The sequence below is a fragment of the Calypte anna genome, chromosome 3, assembly GCF_003957555.1.
Source record: "Calypte anna isolate BGI_N300 chromosome 3, bCalAnn1_v1.p, whole genome shotgun sequence".
NCBI classification, from domain to species: Eukaryota; Metazoa; Chordata; class Aves; order Apodiformes; family Trochilidae; genus Calypte; species Calypte anna.
Window position 1 is genome coordinate 96,343,217 of NC_044246.1, and position 23,761 is coordinate 96,366,977.

Below are 23,761 nucleotides of genomic sequence, written 5' to 3' on the forward strand. Positions count from 1 at the left end.
TCAAGTACCTCTCTCCTATTCCACAGAGAGCCCAGGCATTGATTTCCGGTTGTCTCATGGCATCATTTTTGTCCGGAATACTAAATAACTACTTTTAAGGGGCCTGTATTTAATATCAGGCCTTGTATGCTTAAAATACATACTTTGGTAATATTGTCAGTTAAGCACTTATGTTACTCTCCACAATTATTAAATTAAATTGATTGTCTGGGATACATTCCAACAGAACAGTCATTAAAATCAAACAAATCCTACTTGACTGGAATGTGGATTTTTAACTGATTTTTTTTGAAGATTCTTAGCAGAGTTTGCTTATGAGCAAGTTTGTAGTTATTCCTTATCTTGCAGAGCTTTAAGTGGGTTTTGCTGTTACTGCAGCTCAGTGAGGTTTTTTCTATACGGAACAGGATTAGATACAATGTGTTTTTCTGAGTTGATTTCAAAACTGGAAAAAGAAAAACAAAGTGCAATGAAAAAATGAGATTTATTGAAGTATTTATTTTGACTTCTGCTCCTTAGATCACAATTCAGCTGTTTTAATTGTTTCTATGTAGATACCCAAGTACCTTGTTCTTTTCAGATGGACACATTTTTTGAGTTCACATATCGGTACGAAATAGTGATGGCTTTAAAAGGGATGAAGAATGCCTGTCTGCTTGGGTGTCATTGAAAGTATGGCCAAAAATGCTTTCATGGTATATTTTAGTCTATAGAATCTGTCAGTATGTAAGACTTTTATTAGGTGCATATGTTCTTACATGCTGCTGTTTCATGTTTTTAAAATGATGAGGCACTATGATTTCAGTCTTTAAAACCCCCTCTGTAATAAGGCCTACGACTTCTTTATTATTTCTAGCTAAAACATGAGTAAACAGTTCACTATAATATTTTTGAATTCTTCCCTGTTTTAGTTCCTGCAAAACAATGCAAATAACTCAGAATCATCAAACCATTCCTATGTCTTTAGTTGTGAGAGTGTCCCTGCCTGGATTGCCAAAATAACTTCTAGCTCAAAAAACTTTTGCTTGTGTGTGGTCATGACATCTAAGATCTGACCTGGGATCAGATGTTTGCAGAAATGCATATTGTAAACATCAGCAGCAGAACAGTTTCTATTTGCAAAGAGACAAAAGTAAATTTGAGGAAGGGAATGAATTTTTACTGAGTGATACAGAATAAGCTGTTGTTACTTACAGCTTGATGGTGCTAAAATGTCATAAAACCTTTGGAATGACAACATAAATTCTCTGTCTCAAATCAGACAGTTTCAGGAAAAAAAAAATCTGAAGAATTGGAAGACTTTAACTGTTTTGTAATGTAATTACTTCTTGCTATTGTCTTCTAAAAAGTTGATTTACTTCATTATGGAACATTTCTAGGAAAAGCAGATGGTATTTCAGCTGTTATAAAATTACTTTGTAACTCATTAAAGATACAAAAGAATAAAAAGTATATTTAATACCAGATTTAAGATATATTTTGAATTTTTTATTTGCAAGTTTGTTCATTTTCATTGCTGAAAAAGATTTGTTGTTACATTATGTGTAATTTCATGTGTACCTTTGAAATTTGGTATTATTGTTGTAATGAAAAAATTCTAATGCGTTGCAAAGTTTATCTGCCCTACCCCCATTTAATTTGACAACTGCTTTAATGTAAATACTATATTTTCAAGAACTGCAGCTAATTACTGTTCTGCACAAAAAGTGAACATATATTATGAGGCTGGTTTGCTGCTGTGAGACTCAGCTCTGTGCATGTAACCTGAAATTATGGCCACTGACTGGATAAATACAAGCTGGCTTGGTCCTGCAGTCTAATTTTGAGATGTAGTTTTGTCTTTCTCCCACTTCCCAGGGCACCTACATTATTTTTTTTTATATATACTCATTATCTGTGTCACTCTAAGGTTTAATGTGAAAAGCAAATATGTATTATATAATTTTTAAAGTTAATTCTCTGAAACTTTTGTGCAAACCATCGCTGATTTGCAAAAATTTTTTCAACAAGCAGGCCAACTAAATGCATTTTCAAATAAAGGATTTTTACAGATGAGTATATTGTTTGCATTTGAGATTCATTGAGGGTAGGGGTGGTGGAACCAGGTCTTTCTCAACCCTGAGGTTCATGGTGAAGTACTCAATGATGATGTTATATGAGGCAGAAGATGACTCATCACAGACATTTGGGGCTGAGAGTAAGACACCAGTGAAACTGTAGAGCAGGACCCAGGGATGACAACCCCTGAAAGTACAGGGCTGTGGGAAGGGGAAAGTCACTCCTTTTGGATTAGTTTGATATTGTAACTTAAATGCCCCTGTGCAAGGAGCTGTGCATGCAGGAAGAACAGGACAAGTGCATGGGAAGACTAAGGCTGCAAGTCTGCTCTGGTGGAAGTTTCCGTGTAAACCAGTGCTTGGAGCACCCATGGGGCCATGGACAAGTGGGTAAAGTTTCCCATTACCCTGCCCAGGGACTGACCACTGCCAAAGCTGACTCTGTCAAGCTTGTTAGGTCCTGGCGGCAATGGTGATTCCAGGTTAACCTGGAGAAGCAGAGTAGTGAGCACCAGAATGCTGAACTATAGTAAGCACAGCTAGAACAAACTCAGAAAACCCAAGGCCAAGACAAATCCAAACCCTTGGAAGTTTATGGACTAAGCACCATGAGGTCAGTGCAGACCCTGTGACATTTTGAAGGGAAGACAAAAGCTTATTTCCTGGACTGGTGCCACATCCATGACACAGTGAGGGTCTCATTTTGTCATCCTAAAGTTGATGAGCTCTCAGTGCAGTGGCCAGAGAACAAAGTTGTTAAGCTGGTGATGCCACTACACCTGGATGTGGAGTATCCTTCTTTCCAAAGTCCTTTGTGTTTCAAGCCTTATATATGGCCTTTATAAGTATTTTTTTGCTCTATATGGCCTTTTTATGTATTCAATTGTATTTTAAACACTGATTTAGTAGTAAAGGTGCCATAACGAAAGCACCAAACAGAATGACACTCGAGAGTAAAACTTAAATTAGCAACTTTTTCAATTAAGGTCTATTAAGGCTTTTGCTTGCTTAGTATAATAGTGAATGCAGAGGCAGCATCATGGTATCTTGCCAAATCATACACACCTTTCTCCTTTCTTGGGTACGAATGTGCAGCATCTTGCCACACTGACAACTATTCCACTGCATTGCACCTAGGTAAGTCTGCACTGAGAGATCACCAGCATGAAGCCCGACAGTATTTGACCCAAACCAACCAGTGCTGACTGAAACCCTCACCAGCCAGTGTCACAGGTTAGCAAGAGCCAAAGCAATTTGGGCGAGGCCCCTGTGGTTGGGACAGTGAGAGCATAATAGTTAGGACCATGGGCTGTGCCAGCAGGGCTCCAGCCAGAGAACAGTCTTGGCCCGGTTATAAATTTATAAGTCTAGACGTAGTTTTTGGACTGAAGGCATACTCAGGACAGCAGCTAGCAGAGTAGATAAGGAATGTACAGACCATAGACTTTTGCATTATTGTTCCTACCTCGAGTGAGAGCTGACTGCCCTCTTCTTTACCTTGCAAAATAATTTGCTGTGGAAACAGAACATGCTTAATCCTGCTTGCTGAACAGAGAGAGAACATGAGCACCAGACAGTGGTGTGCAGCAGTCAGCAAGCTGGGAAGCCAAACACTATTTTTTGACACAGTAGATTTCTCTGTAGCATGTCCTGAAAATGTGCTCATTGCTCATTTAAAATCTCTTGCTTCCTCTCAGGGTAGCAGTAGAGATGCTCAGGCTCCTTTCTAATGCCATAATCCTGCCTAGCTTTTCTCCCTTTGATGGCATCTCCATGAAGAGACAAGGCTGCTGACAGTATGAGCTGCTCTTTTAATGTCAGCTGTTACTCATCTCAGCTAATAGAGGAAGAGGGCAGGGCAAGCTAAATGTATAATAGTCTGAATAGGGAGGGGCTATCTTTATCAGTTGTAGGTAGTACCCTGGGTTTTCTTGCAAATTGGGAGCTCTGGCCTTCTTTTGAGGAGATGAAGCAACTGCTGGTGTTTCAGGGAATTGAGTATGGACAATAAAGCAAATTGAAGTTGGGACCAGATGAACTGGGAGGAAAGCCTGGAAAGGATGGCATTGCTCCACAGTGATCAGCTCCGACTTTGGGAGATCATTCTCTGGGTCCCTGGACCCAGCCACCCACCTGAGACAGGTAAGTGCCTGAAGGAGTGTTTTCCTTTGAGGTCTGCATTCCTGGGCTTTAGTCATCCATGGTCAGCCAGTTACAGTAAAGCTACAGAGTGTAGCTTGCTTCTTAAGTATCTACGTATTTGGATAACACATTCTTCTTTAAGGTCATGTAGACTAAAGCTATTTGGAGGGTTTTCTTAGAAGTTCTTATGAAAAATTATTTTCTGAGGCTGTTACTAGCAACAAAAATGACACATTTCTGGGTTTCATAATCCCTGCAGCAATATAATAAGGCTTTTCTATCTTCTGGACTTAAACTGAAGGTTTAAGATATTAGAGAGGTCTTTAAAGTGTCATTCTCTTCAGTGACCTGAGTCACTGAGTATTAAAGAAGGTGAAGCAGATGATAATGGGAAAGGGAGGAGTCCTCTAGTATTCAGCAACAGCCTGTAGATGTAGTGAAGGGAAAATATTGTGTTAGAATGGCAATTCTGTAATATGCATAAACATGTGGTGCTAATTAGGGGTGGCATTGCAGTAATTTAAATTTTTTTTCATATATTTTGGTTTAAAAGATGCTTTACTATGTTCATTGTTTTTCAGCAGGCATCATGCGTTTTGTTAATCTTTAATTTTCAAAGCATAATACGTGTGCCATATGTTGTACTGTCTTACTCAGATAGTATGTAGGCAAGGAAGAGTTCTATATTGTGCTTCAGATGGCAAATGACACTATATTTATTTATTAAATAATTGGAAGAGACTCTTGGAAGTCCAGGGCTGATGGGGGAATTTGTAATGTGGCTTGTGTTGTTCAGAGTCCAGAAATGGAATTATTAGTTCCAGTGAACTAAACAACTCCAAACAAAATGTGGAGTCTTAATTAAAAGATTTTAATAAATATTTTGTAAGGACTTTCTGAAAATATCTACAAAATCAAGCTAAAGGATGATGGAATCTAGGCTTTAATTGTTGAAGGGATACTGCAGATAGGCTTTTGCACAGCTTTTTGGCAAGCTGAATTCCTTTCTTGTCAAAATATTCCCGTCTCCCTTTCTTTGAGAACTGAAAAGTAATCCTTGCTTACTGCTCTTAAAATGAAACAGAAAAGAGAGGTTAGAGTTGTTTTACTTGCATTAATTGCAAATGAAGCCAACATACGCCACTGCATCCTTCTAGCCTGATTCTTAGTTGCAGTTTTGAGGAATGCATTTGCTAATTGAGTATGTAATGAATAGCAGTCCAGAGCTATAGCAACTTTAGAATGTTTATTATGTATTAATTAATAGGGACAGAGTTTTTGAAGAAAACTCTGGAAGCCATTAAAAATGTAAGTGGATGCTGTCTTGACTAGCATTCTGTGTTTATGCTGTTGGGTATTGTTTAGCTTTGGGTCCTGCTGTCTCTTCAGGGTAGGTTGTTCATGCTGATGCTTTAGATTTTTTTGGTAAAAGCATTATGTTAATTTTTATAAGGTTTAAGCATGAAATACTTTCTTAATAAGTTGCAGTGCGATTTTATATTCTCTGTTGAGATTGTTGTCTAACAAAGCATTTTTATAGATAAGGATCATAATGTTTGTTAACAGTTAGTGTAGAAGCTAAAGCATATTTAGTGTGTTATACACCATACTAGAGATTATAATGCCAATTAACTTTCCTTCCTGTCTCATGGACTATGTTCCTACTATGTCTTAGTTGGTGGTTGTGCGTTTTTTTTTAAATTGCAGCTACTTAATAAAAATTTGAGAAAAAGGGTAATAAATGGTTAGTGCACACTTTTATAATTTGTATTAAAGATTAAAGACAATACATTTAGTATTTCCTTTGTCATGCATGAGGTTTGTGTGACTGTGGGGATGAATTTTCTAGGGTTATGAGGCAAGAGTGAGAATAAGTACTGACCAAAAAAAAAGCAAAGAGGAAGGGATGGAGAGTGAATGCTGCAGGGATGCTTCCCGAGAACAAGTTGCTTCACTTGGAAGCAACTGGTTTGTTTTCTGCCCCTGGTGTACCTACCACCTGTTATACACAGTCTTTTGTCAGTACTGTCTCCTGACCTGTGCAGGGGCATTTGCTGGGGGAATGCTGGTTAGCACAGGTTAAACCATCCCAAGGAGTAAGATAACATTTCAGCAGTATGGGTGATTTCTGTCCATGTCTTGGCCCTATTTAATTTGTTAGAATTGGTAAGATTTGGAAAAAGAAATAGATTTTTCTTACAATGTGCCATCACCTTTACCATATTTCTGACTCAGTTTGTTTCAGCTTCTTGTCATTGTTTGATACTTCAGTATCAAAGGCCTTGTCATTAAAATGACATGCTTCCAGATCCAGAGAAACTACTGCTTCTAGTTTAGGCATAATTAAATGGTAACAGACATAATAAACACCCACATAATGACAAGGATCACAGAACTGTTCAGATTGGAAGAAGCCTCTGAAGATCATCTAGTCAAACCCCTCTGCTCAAAATGGCATCAACTACAGCAGGTTGTTCAGGGCTGCGCCTGGCTGACTTTTGAGTATCTCCCAGTGTGGAAACTCAACAATCTGCCAGGGCAATCTGTTCCAGTATTCAAGCACCCTGTCAGTAAATAAGTAAAATGACGTTCAAACGAGTTTTCTTTTATCTCAGTTTGTGCTCATTGGTTCTTATCTGGATCTTCCTGGGTGTGTTTTCCTTACAGTCTTCTTCAGGTGTTTATATACATTGAGAATATTTCACTGGAACCTTCTTTTTTCTGGGCTGGAGAATCCCAACTGACAGTGTTTCATCCTGCAGTTCTGGTATGTCCATGTTATATGTGTATAGGGAGCACCACACTAGATCCAGCACTGCTAGTGCTGAGGAGGGTGAAAACATCACCTCCCTTGACCTCCTCCCTTGACTGCTGGGGACAATCTTCCTAATACAGCCTAGGTTGCTGCCAGCCTTGTTTACCACAATGACATATTGCTGGCTTGTCATCTTTCATCATGCTCATCAAAGTTCCCATCAGTATTCCTGATATTTTTCTGCAAAGTTGCTTTCCATCATCAGTTGCCCCATTTGGCCTCAGTGACAGAGGACAGCCCTGGCTCCACTGAATTTCTTTGGATTTTATTCTGTTGTTTCTATTAGCATGCTGTGGGGAGATCCCTGACAGCTTTTACTCTTTTTGCTTAGGGAGATGTCAGGCTTGTGGTATTTATATTTAACCTGTTTCATAGTTTCTATGATAACCTCAATGACTATAATAAATCTCAATAATATAATTGAAATAGAATTTTCCCATCATTAAATTGTTTGTGTTCTGAACAGAAGAGTTGTGGCATGAAAGGGTACATGAGAATAATGCCAATTCCTGTTTTTGGCTTCTGACAATTGTTGTATTCAACTGAAGAATTTTATTACACTGTTAATGTAATATTTATTTTCCCAGTAAGGTATGAATTGGTCTTTATTAATATTGTTTGTTGAAAGCATTTGAAGATTCTTAAAAGCCTGGTTTTGTGCTGAGCAGATTTTTGTTGATACACAAGGGTGATGTGTTCCTTATCACATTATATTTCTTAGTAGCCAGAAATCTAACAAGCCAGTTTGAAATGCTGGTGCATATATTTTCAGAAGAAAACAGTTATGATAAAATATTGTACTTCACCCTGAGTGCTGTTGTTTACTTGACACCAGCCTTTCTCTCTGGAATAGTTGAGTTATCAAAAAACTTGAGAGGGTTGCATTAACTGGTGGAAGATCATTGGGCTCAATAGGAAAATACTTGCGTGCTTTATTTTACTCCAATCTTAACCTCCACCATGGCATCCCACAGCACAGCAGCAGGGGGAAAAACATCTGCCCCTTTTGTCTTGGTTTGTGTCTTCTTTCTTGTCTTTTGTGCCTTAAGGCATGCATTTGAGGCTCTTAGCAGATTCTGCATTCATACCAGAAGGTCTTGGTCCTTGAGTCACCTCATTTTTCTAGAGAAGTGGAAATTTCTCTAAGACTTGAGTTAATTCTTTCCTTCCACAAAGCTCACAATATGATAAAAACCATAAGAGAACAATATTTAGGAAATAGTAGTATTGTAATCTCATGTATCCTTAACTCAATATAAACACCTCTCGTATTCTGAATTCCATAAATGGTTGAATGAATTTAAGACTCTAAACTAACTAAATTGAAGTACCCAGAACATGCTGGTTATGCATTTTTGCCATCTTAGAGAAAAGTGATGTTTAGTTAGAGATCTTAGCTGAATGACTTTGTCAATAAATTACTATGATTAATGAAGTGCTTGGTGTTGTTATTACTTTCATGGGAAATCATAAATTGGATAAATCCTCAAATATATCATCTCCCTACTTTTTCTCATAGATATCGCATCTTGTGATATCTTTCAAATTTCTGCCTTCTAAAGTAAGTAAAAATACATTAATACAAAAGAACAAAAATAATCTCTGCTATACTTCTAACTACATACTATAAATAATGCATTGTGATCATTGTCAACTTTTAATCTATTTGGTTCTTTACAAAAGAAATGAGATTAGTTTTGGTAGAATATCTTCTGTCTCCTGGTGAATTTCAATTCTATTTCTGTAATTTAAAAGCTCTGATCAGCAAGAAGGACTAACCTTTATTCTGAACTCTTTCAGAAAGTATCTTATCATAGAAGAGATTGCTATAGGATCACCCCCCTCCAACTAGGATTGGATTTCCAAAGCGAAATGTCCTAAAATAGGAAATATTGGAATCTGTGCTGTACAGATTCCAGTTTTATCTGCTATTTCTACTCTTAGCTACTGTTTTGTGCCATGTAAATAACCTTCTCATGAAAAGGAGAGCCACTGCCAAATCAAACTTACGAAAAATCCCTTTGCCAAGCTTGTTTGTGCATGGTATGAACTACATGCTATGTAGTTCATCCCATATTAATTTGATTTACATAAGGTCAGCTCAGATTTGGAAGTTTTAGCTTTAATTAAAAAGCGTTTTCTGCAAAACTGATCACTTGGCACCAAGTTTATAGAGTGTTAATTACATTACAGTAATTAATTCTAACTTTGTGACAAAAATGCTGAAGTATGAGCCAGCATTACAAAACATGTGCTGGGTCTTCTGTGTCTTGGCAGAAGTGGCTTCTTCCTCCTAAATTACAGTTCTGCTTTAGGTGCATCTGCTACAGCTACTAGTTAGCTGTGTGCTTTTATGCTTTCCATTAAGCTTTTCTACAAAGTTTGTTGTAATTTTGATAATGTTGACTCTATTTATCTCAAATAAACAGTTTTTATTTATTTGCTTCTGTTTACTTCAAGAAAGCTACAAGAAACTCCAGTGGAAAATACTGTCTGAAGGCTTCACAATTTCTGTTGGGTACAGCCTTACTCTGGCAGCAGTGAAGAGCTGCATCATTGCAGAGGATCTCTGGAAACTCTTTGCAAGGCAGCAGAAATCAGCAAAAGCTTCAGGGTGGAGAGAGAGGTCAGCAGCGGAGACACAGCCTCTGGCTGGATTATTAATTTCCTCAATGTCTGATCAGCAAATACCTGCTGTCATAGTTCACTTAAAGTCTCTAGTTTTTCCTCATGTTTTCACATGAATCTGTCATAGACCTCTTCCAAGACTGTGCAGCCTTACTGGGAGAGGCACATACGTTCCTCTTTTTGATGATTGGCTATTAGACTCAATATAAAACTCTGCAAATCTTTATAAGCAGCCTGTATATTTCCCAGGCTCTGTAGTGGGCTCAGAAGCATTTAACAATGTGAAGGACATTAATTCAGGTTGGTGGAAAATGGTTGTATTGTTTTTGTACTTTTAGACAGCAATGAAGGCAAAGCAAAAGGGTTGTCTCTTAGATACCTAGAAGTATTTTAGAGGCAATTAAAAAGTTCAGGGAGCCAAAATTACCTTAGTACTGCCTAGTGCTATAACAAGGGCACAAATTGCATTTTGGGTCGTTTGGGTTGGTGACAGGGAGAAACAAGTCCTACTGGAACACTAGAGCAGATTGCTTGAAAGCTGTAAAATCTCTTTCCAGGAAGGATTTCCAAGATTCAGCTGGACAAAGCAACAGCTGAATTGGTGACTTCATGCTGGACATATTCCCACTTAAAGCTCAAGGTTGGACATCAGACCTCGAAAGGTCTTTATTGCTGACATGATCCTGTATCTTAATTATGAAATGGATTGGCCAGACCCCAACCACGTGGTCACTCAGTTTTGCATATTGATGAGTGGACATCCATGGATGGGAGTGCACCCATCATGGTCATTTTCTTCCTGAGTCAGGTATTCCCAGGTTCTCCTGGATCATGCCTGAGCTTTAAAGGCATACAATGTTTCCAGTGGAAGGTACATTTTTGGCTATTTTCAGTTTGCTACTGACCTGATCTGGCTTTCCCTGGGCTGCTAATGCTTCAGTAACAGGAATGTACAGGTACAGCAATATTGGGCTTTTAGGTTGGAAAAGGCCATGGGAACAAGATGCAACTGTGTGGGGTGGGGGGAGGATAAACACCAGTAGTATGGAGTCGAAGAGGAAAGATGGGCACCAGGGAGAGACTTGTTTATTTTATGGTTGGATGGTATATGGGAAGTGCAGCCAAATCATGATTCCTACTTATATTAGAAAAATCCCTGAATTAGAGTAGAAAACAAGATGACAAATTAAAGGTAGTTGGGTGAAAAAAATCTTTTCATAGGAAATTGATTTTGGGGAACAGCAAGTTTTAATTAGTCTTGAAATCTGAGGAACTATATGTGTTTGTGTGGAATCCATATTGGCATGCAGGACTCAGACATAAAAAATTAAGACCGTCTGCCACCCATTTTCTGTTTCTTTTTAAAAACTAATGGCAAGAGTCTTATGGGAGGATCTAGTTTTTCAGTTAATTGAAGGATGATAGCTGGGAGAACGTACTTTTGCTTTCTTATGGACTAACACACAAAGTTGAGCAAGTTTAACATTTATTAAAGTGCCTTTTTCATGGAGATTTTTCTAATGTTGGGCATGGGAACTGAGAATAGGTTTTTTTCTGTGCTTGAGGTCATTTGATAATCTGAAAGATTAGTTTTCTAATACTGAAAACATTTGCTTCTGAAAAGAATGGAGCTTTTTTCAGACTTTCAGCCTTTTCTCATTCAAATTCATGGACTGTGTACCTTTTTAAAGCCCACTTTTGTCTCGCATGCAAGGATGTATACCTCTGACTACTAAACAGTACCTCCTCTGAATAACAAATATAGAAATGCTTCAGGCATTCAGTAAAATACATTTCATTTTATGCTGAAGGAAAGAAGCATTGGCAAGTTTTGTGTTTCTAGCAGATAAGTTACTTAAACATTATTCTCCATGTGAAAACTTGCAGTTTTAAGAAGAGCCTTTAAAACTTATTTTCTTAAACAGTATTTTCTTATGAAATACATGAATATGATCCATTTAGCAGCTGCTCCTGCAGGCAATTACTGGCCTAGTAATTGATCCCTTACATGACAAGTTTTTAAATTGGTGTGTGTTTTAGTTTTGCAAGTATATTAGCTGGCTCTTTTTAATGGTTTTAAAAAGTGATCAGTATATGGAACTAGACATTGTTGTTACATTTCTTTCAAGAAAAAACACAACTGCTTTAAAAATGGACTGTGGATTTTTAAATGATCTGGAACAATAATTTGAATTCTTGATACTTCTGAATTTGGAACAATATGTAGGTGTTTATCTTTTAAAATTAGCCATTTTCCGTGTCTGCTGTTGGCTGCAAAATACAGATTTTATGAGCTTTTAGCATAGAATCATAGAATGGTTTGGGTTAGAAGGAATCTTTAAAGCTCCTCTAGTCTGGGACATCTTCAACGAGCCCACATTGTGCAGACTCCTCTCCAACGTGACCTTGAACAATTCCAGGGAGGGGGCACCACCTGTCTGGGCAAACTGTTCTAGCAAGTGTTTCACCACTCTCAATGTAAAAAAACTCTTCCTAATATCTACTCTGAATCTCCTCCAGTTCAAAATCCTTACTCTACTAAAAATTTTGTCTCCATATTTTATGGGCCCACTTTAAGTGCTGAAAGGCTGAAATAAGGTCTCCCCAGACCCTTCTCCAGGCTGAACAACTCCACCTCTCTCAGCTTTTCTTCATAGGAAAGGTGTTTCATTTGTCAGATAACTTTTGTTTCCCTCCTCTGGACTCACTCCAACAGCAACACAGATCGTATGCAACTGCGATTAAAACTCCTTGTACCCTAAGTATTTTATAGCTACATTTATTACACATGTTGCACATAGTGTGCTTTCCAGTAATCAGGAAGGAATAATGGATTTGGTATGTAAATTCTGAGTTAATGATACAATAAATATTCCTTTATAATTATAATATACATAATTTGTGGGGCACATAGTGTGTAATTTACCAATGCAAACTTCAGGGAGAATGAAATTAATATGTAACACCTTTATTGTTTCAATGGAAAAAGTGGGGATGTGAACAGTATCCCCCAGGATTAGAATATTTTCTGAGAAAGGAAAGCAATCTGTGCTTTGAACAGTCTCAGAAATCTGAATTTCTGAGAAAAAGAGAAATAATCTTCATAATGACTTAAATGCCACAGCCTGCAGTTACAGTGGAGACTTTGTGAAATGGTCTACAAATAGAACAAAAGTCTGAGTAATCATATTACCTGTAGCTGAAAGAGTGTTTGTCATTATATCTCCTAAGCACAAGTTGAAATAGTAAATGTGAATTTTGGAGAAGGAATGGACCACAGAAAGGTCCTGAATTCTTATTGGCTCTGGCACACAGCAGTACTAAATAATGTATTAGCATAAACTGTCCTCAGTAAGCATCTTCTTTATTGACTCTGTCCTTTTTCTGATGTTGTCATGCAAAAATTCAAAAACCTTTCCTGTATTAAAGTAATTTTCAATCTGAAGAGAATTCTTTTATGAAGGAGCTGGTTTGATGACCAGCAGAGGCGGTCAGAGCAAAAAGCCGAGGTAAGACCTGGTGCTCAGGCCGTGACCGTGCGGTACGGGAGAATTCCTGATCCCGGGAGCCTCCTGGCTCAGCCCATGCTGAGGGGGGGCGTGCGCGGGGGGCGTGTCCAGGCGGCCGCGCGGGGATTGAAACGCCCGTGGGGAGCGCGGCGACCCGGGACGTGTCCGGTCAGATCCTGGGGGATTGGTGGGAATACCAGAGGAGAGGCACAGCACCTCCCAGCTCTTTCAGGTGAGGTTTGTTTTTGTGGTTGGTTTGTTTGTTTGTTTTTCCCCCTGCAGCTCCAATAAAGCCAGAAACTGTTTCCAAAAAAGTGCAAGGTGTTGGTGTTACTACAAGGGGCGTGTCAACACAGAGGGAACTCCCCAAGAAGTGCACTAAGCCAGAGGCAGCTGTGCAGTGATTCAGCCTGGCTTTAGCAGGGACAGTGCGGGTGGCATCTGTGTACGATGTGAGCAGATGAATGACTTGCTGTGCCTGGTGAGAGAGCTCAAGGAAGAGATAGAGGGGCTGAGAAGCACTAGGGAAAGTGAAATTGGCTGGTGGAGTCAAACCCTTTCTCCCTCCAAAAAAGTTCAGCAGAAGTCCTGCCCCTCCTGCTGTCAGGCAATTGGAGCAAATCAAGTAGATGAGGGGGGAATGGAAACAGTTCCATAACTGCAGAGCTAAAAGAATCCCCTCTCGATTCCTATCCTGCTATATTCTGGACCCATCCTACAGGGAGATCTGTTGCCTTCGTGGGGCCTGGGTGAGGGATATCAGTAGGAGACTCTGACCTAATTCAGGCCTCAGATTATTATTCACTGATGATAGTACAGGCTGACAGTGCTGTCATTAATGGAAGAATCATAGAATCATCTGGGTTGGAAGGGACCTCTGAGATCATCAAGTCCAACCCTTGAACCATTACCACTGCCGTTACTAGACCATGGCACTGAGTGCCACATCCAGTCTCTTTTTAAATATGTCCAGGGACGGAGAATCTACTACTTCCCTGGGCAGCCCATTCTAATGTCTGATCACCCTCTCTGTAAAGAAATTCTTTCTAATATCAAACCTAAACTTCCCCTGGCACAACTTTAGACCATGCCCTCTTGTCTTGCTGAGAGGTGCCTGGGAAAAGAGACCAACCCCCACCTGGCTACACCCTCCTTTCAGGGAGTTGTAGAGAGCGATGAGGTCTCCCCTGAGCCTCCTCTTCTCTAGGCTGAACAGCGCCAGTTCCCTCAGCCTCACCTCATAGGACTTGTGCTCGAGTCCCTTCACCAGCCTAGTTGCCCTCCTTTGGACCCCCTCCAGGACCTCAATCTCCTCCCTCCTTGTAGGAGGGTTGGGCTCTTTTGCCAGACGACTTTCAACAAGACAAGAGGGCATGGTCTTAAGTTATGCCAGGGGAAGTTTAGGTTAGATATTAGAAAGAATTTCTTTACGGAGAGAGTAATCTGGCATTGGAATGGGCTGCCCAGGGAAGTAGTGGATTCTCCATCCCTGGAGATATTTAAAAAGAGACTGGATGTGGCACTCAGTTCCATAGTCTAGCAACCGCAACGGTGGTTCAAGGGTTGGACTTGATGATCTCAGAGGTCCCTTCCAACCCAGCCAATTCTATGATTCTATGCAGCAGGAAAGCTGTGATGTAGTTACCATCGTGGAAATGTGGTGGGATAACTCATGACTGGAGTGCTGCCATGGGTGGCTACAAGATCTTCAGAACAGACAGACAAGGTAGGTGAGGTGGAGGGGTGGTTCTGTATGTTAGTGAGTCTCTTGACTCTCTAGAACTCGACATCAGGAACAAAAAGGTTGAGTGCCTGTGGATCAAAATTGGGGGTAAGGCCAACAAGGCTGATATCCTGGTGGGAGTCTGTTACAGACCACCCAACCAGGATGATGGGAGACAAGCAGCTGACAGATGTCTCAAACCACCAGCCTTTGTTCTTGTGGGTGACTTTAACCTGCCAGATGTCTGCTGGGAACTCCACACAGCAAAGAGGCCGTGTAGGAGATTCCTAGAGCCTATAGAGGATAAGTTCCTGCTCCAGCTAGTAAATGAACCTACCAGGGATGGGGCCCCGCAAGACCTTCTGTGCGCAAACATATATAATGATATAAAGACAGAATCACTTTTCATAGTAATGCTGTGGAATTATTACACTACAAATGAAAAGGGATTTTTTTTGGCAACAGGTTTTAAGAATTTTGAGACAGTATACATATATATGCTTTTATTTTTTGTCTGTTTGTTTTGGTTTTTAGAGGTTTTAGTACCCTACAAGAAATTAAGCTGGGTTTCTATGAAGCCACAGCTTGAATTTTGGTGTATTTGGGATAATTTTCTACATCTCAAAAATTGCCTAGCAGAGGGAACTTATTAACTTTGAGAGCTAAGGCTTTTTCTCTCCTAGAGCAAAGTGAGGTAGGCTCTGTAGATAGCAGTTGCCAATGGAAGCATAGCAATTTCAGTGTTTTTATACCTCTACATTCTGTCTACTTCTGTATCTTGGAGCAACTACTTCATTTACACATTCCTCTGCCAGCACCCCAGTAGTTTGATAGTGCATATTCATATCTCATAAACAAACATGTGAATATTTAAAGTGTGTATATGTGTATATATATATATATAAAAGCATGTGCCTCTATGAATAAATCTACCTATGGCAGAGCAGAGGAGGGTTTTTTTATCCTTCTTTTCATGTACTGAAGGGAGTATGCTAAGTACTCATTGCAGTCACATAAATAACACATGTAATATTAAACCATAGATTTTTTTGATTACCAGTCTGATCAAAGTACTTGGGACTTTACTCCTTTCTGAAAATCAGTGTTAAGTTTAAAATCTGGAAAGATCTGACAGATAGTAATGTTTTTCTGGGTTTAGTGAATATTGATTATTGATAAGGAAGGGGGAATAAAGTGAAATGTCTCTCACTGGGAAGGCATGAAGATTTTAAGACTTCTTCATCTTGCTTGGGAAAAGCTGGCAGGGTAATTGTATATTTTTCCAAATACACATCTTCCACATCTCTTATCTTGAACAGAATTATACATGGTGAAATGAAGGTGAGAAGTGATAAGGTAGGATCTGGGTTTATGTTAATAAAGTAGCAAAGAAGGTAGCATACACAAGATAATGAAGAAGACTTTCCTCTGCTTTACTGAAGACCAGGTCCTTTCACCTTCTCAGGCTGAGATAAGGGTTGAACATGGGATTATTCATCCCATGAGATGCAGCTCCTGGAGAGAAGGGGGGTCAAGGAGAGTTGGTTGCTTCTCCAGGATTACCTTGGTGTGTCTTGACAAACAGAAAATCAAGTGAAGATGACAGGAGGCCACCTTTAGGGTAGCTTCTCAATAAACTCAGACATAAAAAGGAGCTCTACAAATGGTGAGAACAGGGAAAGTGACCTGAGACAAGTATGGAAATGCTGAATATGTAGGGACAGAGTTAGGAAAGCTGAAGCCCATTTGGAGTTGAATACAACAAGGTTAAAGTTAATAGAAGGGACTTCTACAGCTACATCAGCAGCAAAAAGGAGACAGGGAGTATTTGGGACCCCCGCTGAATGGAGTGAGGAACCCTGGTGATGAACATGGCAAGGGCTAATGTACTTAATGCCATTTTCACATTGGCCTGGCCTTCAGCAATCCAAGTTCCCTGAAAAAAAAGTAAAGTCTGAAGCAAACAAAGCTTTCCCATGGTTTAGGAGGATCAGGTGGGTGGAAAATTGAAACAAGCTGGATGTAACCAAGTACACAGGACCTGATATTCAGGTTCAGTATTCACTATTTCCCCTGAGGGACCTGACCAGTGTCATGGAATCACTCTTTTCTTTTGAAAGGTAAAAGGTAGTAGGATTGGTTCTTGTGAATTGGAAGAAAGCAAATGTCACTCCTGTCTCCAGGAATATGAGTAACTACAGGATGGTCAAGTTTACATCCTTCCTGGGGAAGATGATGGAGTGAAAAATCCTGGAACTATTTCCAAACATAGGATGGACAGGAATGTGATTGGGAGTCTTCATTCATTTATGAGGATTGTGTCCCTGAGTCTGGTCTGATCAGCCTCATAGCTGTTTCAGTGGATGATGGATTAGGAGTAGGTGTTGTTTATCTTGGCTTTAGGAGGGTTATACACACTCTCCCATCATGTTGTCATAACCAAGCCAGCAATGCATCCTTGCAGCAAAGGCTACCCATGGCATTGTTAGATATATTAGGAGCAGTGCTGACAGCATGTTGAGGGAGGTGATTCTTCCTTTCTGTTCAGCACTGATGAGACTTCATCTGGAGTCCTGGACTCCCCAGTACAAGACATGGATGTACTGGAGAGAGTCTAATTAAGGGCCATGTGAATGCTGAAAGGACTGGAGCATTTTGTATATGCAGAGAGACAGAGAGTTGGGACTTCAGTCTGGTGAAGATGTGGGGGGCTCTTAGCAATTTGTATTAAATACCTGATGAATCAGAGTATCTCAAGGATCCATAAGGGTCATTGAGTCCAGATCCCTGCTCCTCAGAGCACTACCTAAAACCAAATAATTTGACTAAGAACATTGCCTACATGCTCTTGAACTCTGGTAGGCTTGGTGCTGTGACCAGTTCAATGGGGAGCCTGTTCCAGTGACTGACCACCCCCTCAGTGAAGAATCTTTTCCTAATATCACTGGTAAGGGAGCGAAGAAGACAGAACCAGGCTGTGGCTCTGCAGTGGTCCCCATTGGCAAGGCAACAGGCACAAACTAGAGCCAGGAAATTCTGTGAAAATATCTGAAACATTTTACTGTGAGGTTGGTCAAGCCTAGGAACAGGTCATGCATAGAGATTGTGGAGTCTCCATACTTGGACGTATTCAAGAGCTGTCTGGACATGGTACTATGCAGTCTGCTCTAGTTTATCCTCCGGTTAGTAGAGGATTTGACTGGACAGTCTTTAAAAGGTCTTCCAACCTTCAACGCTTTCAACCTTAACTCTTCTGTGATTATTATGGTGGGGTAGAGTTATGCATTATGTATCTACCTAGTTAACCACACTTGGAGCTCTTGTCTAGTTTTTCCTTAACAAGCCTAACACCCTCTCCTGAACCCATCCTGAAGTGCCTTGCTGTCTTGCTTTTTCTGCTGTTTTCCACATCCTTTTAACTTGTGCTGCCCTGCATGTGAGATCTGTCTGAGAACTTTGCTGCTTAGAAAAGTGGGCAAAAATTGCTTTCTGTGAGCTACTTGATGCTAATTCCCAGAGTCCTCCAAATGCTTGCCAAGATTTAAGAAATGCTGCTGAAGTACAGAGAGCAAAAGCTCTTTGGGGAAACTTCAGTTGTGGTGTATTCTTCACCCTGCGAGAGGTGGTTTGTGTGAATTTGCTTCTGTCTTAAATGGAAAATGGCAGTACATGGTTTCATACAAATTAACAATATCTTAATTTTGCATAGTCTATTTCTGGTTTATTTTCTTGTCAGTTAAGCTTTTATTTTCAAAAATAACATCTAAAATTTACTAAGGGGTGCTGAATTTAATGTTACTTTAATGCACTGTTCTGATTGGCAACTCACACAAATAAAATACCTTTTTTTTCCCCCCAGAAGAGTAAAAGCATAGATTTTATTGGAAAAGAAATGGTGTAAAATGCAGTTCTTTACAGTTCAGTACTTACAAAAAAAGGTTATTGACTCTTTAAATCACAGTTTGTAAAACAGCTACTTTATTGTTTTCTCTTAAGTTCTTACTTTAGAATTCCAAAATGGCTTCAGGCACATGGTTCTATAATTTCCCATGTGGAAACCACAGCAAGAATAAAATAAAACTAAAAAAAACCAAACCTGTATATTTTGGTTTTGCTGTTTCATGTAGATTCAGTAGTATGTCTCTAAGCAAGAGAAATGTAAAACTGTTCTGTTTGGTTTGGTGTGGGTTTTTTTCTAGAACAATAATCTTTATTCTTTCTAGTTATTACTGGTATTGGTAAATCCTAATTTCATCTTTCCAAGTTTACTCTAATGGTGTGGATGTGTGCTTTTAATGTATTGAAGTAAGTTGAGTTTTTTTAATGTAGGGGAAAAAAATCAAAATTTGAAATCAGAACAATGCTACATTGTTCTGAAAGTCTTAGGTTCTAAAGAAATCGTATTTTTTTTTTTAATGTCAGTTAGGTTTTTTTTTGTTATGTTTTGTTTTTGTTTCTTGGGCTTTACTGTAAGTTTGTCCATCTCTTAGTTTAAGTGTGAATGTGTATTACCTCATTGTTGGAAATATATTTGTATAAATATATTTGAGGCCTTTATTGTATGGATAGTTTCTCCTTCCCTTGTGCCATTATAAATTTTCTTTTAACAGACTCTTAAAATAAATTTTAGAATACTGTATTAGCTCCATTTGGACAGAAGAGTATCCTTTGGGGAACTGACAAAGTACTACCCCTCTAGTTTTGCACCTTTTCCCTTTAGTGCAGTGTCATTATTTTCATTATGTGTCTCCTGCTTTGTTTTCTAGGTTTAGTGACATCCAGGAACAATAGCTCTATCAGATACTATTTATCTAGAATGACAGGGTAGATATCAAATTAAGTTTTATAAGGTAGTTCTTGTGGTCAGGATAATGTGTGTTACTGGGTTTTGTGTTAACCCTGACCTTTAATGATTGCTTTTTATAAACCGTACTGTCTCCTTGCACGATCAGTGAGGTCAGAGTAAGACATCATCCTTGCCCATTACCTTCCCCTGAAGGAAGTATAGATGCTTTACATATATGGTACTCTCTCCAAATTTTTATAAAGGAAATAACCTTACATGATTACCTGTAACAGCTAGACTCTGTACAAGCAAAGAAGGATATAAAAGATTATCCGTGAGGTAACATAATTTTTGTTGCTTACAATTACTTTTTGTAACTGAAACATTTCATAAAAATGTAAGCTTGTATGCCAAAAGATCTGTTAAATATCAATTACCTAGCTTGGGAAAGTGCAGGTGGAGTACACAAGATTACCAGTTACTCTTTTCTAATTCTTGACAGGGTGCTTAGTTTGTTACACTATGGTGACTGAGCAAATATAACTACAAAAAACTTGGCCTTTCTACTTGTTAACACTGCACACATATGTATGTATTGTATCCATGTGTAAATACATGTATAAGTTGATGTACATGTACAAAGGATTCAGTGCCTCCTATTTTTTTCTTTTTATTTTTTATTTTTTTAATTTTTTTAATTTTTATTTTATTTTTTTTTTATTATTTTTTTTTCCTCCCTTATCCCCTCTTAAAGGTACTGGGGGGAAGTAGGGGCAGATGTGGCAGGGACCTTAAACTGCTCTGGAGAGTATAAGATTCAAAGACCCATTTCAAAACTCAGAAAGCAACATGTTGTTACATTAAGCAGAAGCAGAAACCTCTCTCAGCATTGCCTGACTGCTTCAGCCACTGCCAAGTTCATCTTCTTTAAAGCTTGGAGTCTCAGTGGAGTTTGTAACAGGAAGATGAAGAACATGGGGGCAGAGTACTGAACAAACTCAGTAGGAAACAAGATTTTACCTACGTGAGTACAAGGCAGGAAGCATTACAATACAGGCGGTCAAATTTATGTCTCAAGTGTGCTCTTACACCCTTATTTTACTGTCTGTGCCTTCCTTGGCTTTGAATAGGTACCATGGAAGTAGCACTGTATTTGAAAAAAAAAAAATTTTTTTTCCTTAATGCCTTTTCTAGTTAGCTCTGCTTACTTCAGGTTACCATGTTGAACTAATCTGTGAGTTATGTTTACTGTCTGCTCAAGAATCAAGCTGGTTGTTCTTCCTCATTCCTAACACTGCTCTCAAAGACGGAGCCAAGAGAAACCTTGTATATTTGGTTTGATTTGGGTGCACCGTTAGGAAGAATATATAAATAAAATTGAAAGGTGACACAAGTTAAAATTGGCCTCTCCAAACCACTTTGTAAACAGAGTCCAAGGATTTTATGAAGTTACATTTAGCAGATGGGTATAAATGTGTTGTGTTATCTGTTGTCTGTGTCAGCAAGTGTCGAGCTTTGTTGTGCAAGGAATATAATTTTGCTAGCAAAGAACAGTTTCTAGTTTGCTGAAAGGTTGTCAGTACAGCACTTTAAGTAGCTGAATGCTGCCCTCCGTAAGCAAGGGTGGCTGCAGTCTTTCCATCTTAGTGAACAAGCAGAAAAATAACCCTTTGTTATTACATAAAGTCCTGATTGCCTTCTCTATAATTAGAGGGAACAGTAAGTCTTGAAGTATAAATGTTTCATCAGTTATGATGGTATTCTTGTAAAAAGGCCATTTCTTTTATCATTTCTGTAACAATAGAATAGTGATTTACTCTGGTTCTGAAGCACAGGTAATGAGCCCTTATCGTGAAGTACTTTACTTTCTGTAACAGAAGCTGTATTTGCCTTCACAAGTAGAAGATATCCAATACTCTGCCAAACTGTCAGACATTAAAGTTCCTGTGCAACAGAGGAATGATTTAGATGGGTATCATGTATTGATTTACTGTGAGATTCTTATCTAGGAACATAATATGGCTGATGTATAATGGGCATTGTTAGTGGTCAAGTTAAAGCAAGTGAGTATCCTTATTATTCAAGGATTAAGTTGTGGATTACTGTCATATGGGAAGTTAAAGCAGAGTTTAATAATCACATAAGGAAATATGTAAGATGGAGTAGGAATGATAAGGGAAAAATAGGTAAGAGTACTTTACAAAATAATGAGTCATGTTGTTTCTATTAAATGTACTGTAAATCAGAGTAAATGGCAGAAGCAAATTGAAGAGGGAAACTGATAATGAACATTGCTTAATTTTTATTGGTATTTAACTGAACTTCATTATTGAGCAAAATTCAAGCTTGGAAGTATTTGACATTTGTTAGGTAAAGATTTAAGTGATAATTAGCTTGACAGGGTGCTGGGCCACCTCATTTAAACTACACTTTTACCTAGAAAGATTGGACTAGATGATCCCTGGCGTCCCTTCCAACTTGGAGTTCTGTGATTATCTTTCAGTGAATATTTATGTACAGGCCTAGCTGCATATCATGTTGTATGAGCGCAGGACTGATTCTGTATTGACTTTGGGGTTGTAAAAATACTCTCCTCTTTCTTAAATAAAACTTGTATAGTCCGAGATAAGTGCTTTGATGTTTTTATTGCATTAGCTCACGTATGTTCGTTAAAACACTAATGCATATGTCTAATTACTGGACAGGAGTTAGGTGCTAAATCAGTGTGTATACTCTAGTGTTCCTTTTGTCCATTAGGATCTCTGTGTAAGTATATTTAAGCAGAAACCTTCTTAAGGGCAGATTGGACTTTAAATACGTTTATTTATAGTAAGCCATTGCTACTGCAAGTCACTGTCTAGTGCAGAAATGTTGCATGTCTAACAGTTATGAGAATTGCTTACAATCCTTTATTTTGTTGAGTTTCATAAGTGTTGGAATTGTATAAATGTATTTGCCTATAACTTAGAGATAAGTTGTTCTTATATTATATAAGCATTATATGCTTATATTAGATAAGTAGTAGAAGTGAGAAATGTTATTGAAGCTGCACATTTTGATTTTAAAACCAGGGAAGTGCTGTTGTTACATTTTGGTCAGTACTGCTTTGAAACCAAGCCAAAAATTATTTTTGAATCTTCAAAGGTTTAAAGAAGGAAAGTTTCAAGATAGAATTCCTTTACATAGTCAATTATGAACTTCAAAATAAAGTAATCCATTAAAATAATTCTAAGTGTTTTGAGAAGTTCCTTATTGATTGATTTCAACATGATGCTAACCCTTGAATTGAAAATCTTTCCGAGTGAGAAATAGAGCTACCAGTTTTCTATTCCTTGTCTTCCAGGAAAATTGTGTGGAATTAAACAGGGAAAACCAGTGCTTCATTTTGCTCCAGAAAAATTTGTTTGTAATTCTGATGTGGGCATCTAAATGTTATTTTTCTAATAATTAAAGCTCAACTTGTCATTCTCTATACCTTTGGAAGATGAATTATCACCTATAACAATAACTGCTCTGCCATTTCCTGCAAGTAGGAAAACGATTCATTGTTTTATTGTTTTGTTAGCAGCTGGAGATATTAACATGTGGGATGCTTTCTGGACTTGTGTAAACTCTTAATTTCTTAGTTTTAATTTGTTAAAGCAACTGAAGTTTTTTAGAAGACAAAGAAAATCAGTTTGACAACTTTACTCTAGATTCTGAGAATATAATATCTCATTCAATTAAGCTAATCTATGTTTTCAGAGATAACTGATGCAGTCAAGTTTTACAACATGGTGACCCAGTCCAGGGCAGTTGTCTGGTTGAAAATTAATCCCAGAAAAACATACAAGGGGGAGGCAAAATATGCAAGTGGAAGTGGGGAGTGGGAAATTAATGATAGGTCATCCTTGAGATACAGTTAAACTGCTGTAGAATCACAGTTTGGTGTTTTGAGATGGAGTTTTGAAATAGCACAATCAAACTAGTCTTAAGGAAGTTTTCTGTATCTAGAATATTGAGAAACTGAAAGGCCAGGTAAGTACAGTTAGCTGAAGTTCAGAAGTGTAGACTTCAGCTTCTACAGCAAGTGACCAGCTCAGAGAAGAAAAGATGGACATC